We start from the raw sequence: 1,464 nt of genomic DNA on the forward strand, positions 1-1,464 counted from the left end.
GAGACACTGCCGTAGGCTGGGACTCTCGCCAGCCCCGCCCCACCTGCCTCATATCTGTAGCACAGTGACCAAGTGACCCAATACCTTGGTGGCAGTGGGGAGTGTGGTGTGTCAAGGCCCTTCCATCTGGCCATTATAGTGCCACTTTGCAGTATCAGAGGGCAGGTTGGGGCTTCCCAGACGCCAGCGGCCCCAAGTGTAAATATTGTTACCTAAGAAATGAGCCATTGAAGGCCCCACACATGGGCTCGTGCTCCGGATTCCTCCCGGCCTCGGGCGTGCATCCCGACCCGGTTCCACGGGCCTGGCCAGCACTCCGCACGAGCACCATGCCCTCCTATTCCTTTTTCAAGTCCCTTGTGGGCCAGGACGTGGTGGTGGAACCCAAAAATGACCTGAGCATCTGTGAAACGTTTCCACTCTGTGGATCAGTATCTCAACATCAAGCTAACGGATATCAGGGTCACCTGAGAAATACCCTCACCTGTTGTCGGTGAAGAACTGCTTCATCCGGGGCGCCGTGGTCCAGTATGTTCAGTTGCCAGCAGATGAGGTCGACACACAGTTACTACAAGATGCGGCAAGGAAGGAGTCACTGCAGCAGAAACAGTGATGGCCCCGTGCCCTCCACCCCACTGTCCCACCCAGGACCCTCCCCTAGACAGTCAGGTGCTATGTTGTTTCAGTAATGGCTTTTTTTTAAAAAAAGGAATGAACAGATGAAAGAAAAAGTAGTGGGGGCAACTATTCTCTGTTGAGAACAGACTAGATCGTAGGCTGGGGGCCGAAGCACCAGCCCTACCCCTCCTTACCCTGGATAACAGAGACCCTCCCTACGTCTCTTCAGGGAAGGGGGTGATTCATTTTGGGGATGGGATTGGGAATAAAATATATGATGGCAAATTTGAGAAAAGAAAGAAGAACGAAAGAAGGAAGAAAGAAAGAAAGAAAGAAAGAAAGAAAGAAAGAAAGAAAGAAAGAAAGAAAGAAAGAAAGAAAGAAAGAAAGAAAGAAAGAAAGAAAGAAAGAAAGAACAAGAAAGAAAGAAAGAAGAAAGAAGAAAGAAGGAAGGAAGGAAGGAAGGAAGGAAGGAAGAAGAAAGAAGAAAGAAAGAAAGAAAGAAAGAAAGAAAGAAAGAAAGAAAGAAAGAAAGAAAGAAAGAAAGAAAGAAAGAAAGAAAGAAAGAAAAGAAAGAAAGAAAGAAAGAAAGAAAGGAGCCATTGAAATGGTTACACTAGGAAAGAAGGGGACTGGCCAAGACAGCAGCTTGACCCCCACCGATCTCCTGCTGGTCCATTTTGTGATGAACACGGAGTCTGGGGCACCTGACGTGGGCATGAGAGAATCAGGTCCTTCTTTTCCACTTCCAGCCTATTACTAAGTTTAGGGTAGGGATAGGGCGAGGGGCATGGGTTCCAGAGTCTTCAACAGTGAAGACCCAGAGCGCCCTCCATGCTGAAAATA

At 48.4% G+C, this 1,464-nt stretch overlaps 1 pseudogene; it reads left to right on the forward strand.

Moving 5' to 3' along the window:
* The first annotated feature begins 329 nt into the window (after positions 1 to 329).
* LOC129400128 (U6 snRNA-associated Sm-like protein LSm2) lies at positions 330 to 613 on the forward strand (annotated as a pseudogene).
* Positions 614 to 1,464: the final 851 nt, after the last annotated feature.

Source organism: Sorex araneus, chromosome X, assembly GCF_027595985.1.
Source record: "Sorex araneus isolate mSorAra2 chromosome X, mSorAra2.pri, whole genome shotgun sequence".
In the NCBI taxonomy this organism is placed as follows: Eukaryota; Metazoa; Chordata; class Mammalia; order Eulipotyphla; family Soricidae; genus Sorex; species Sorex araneus.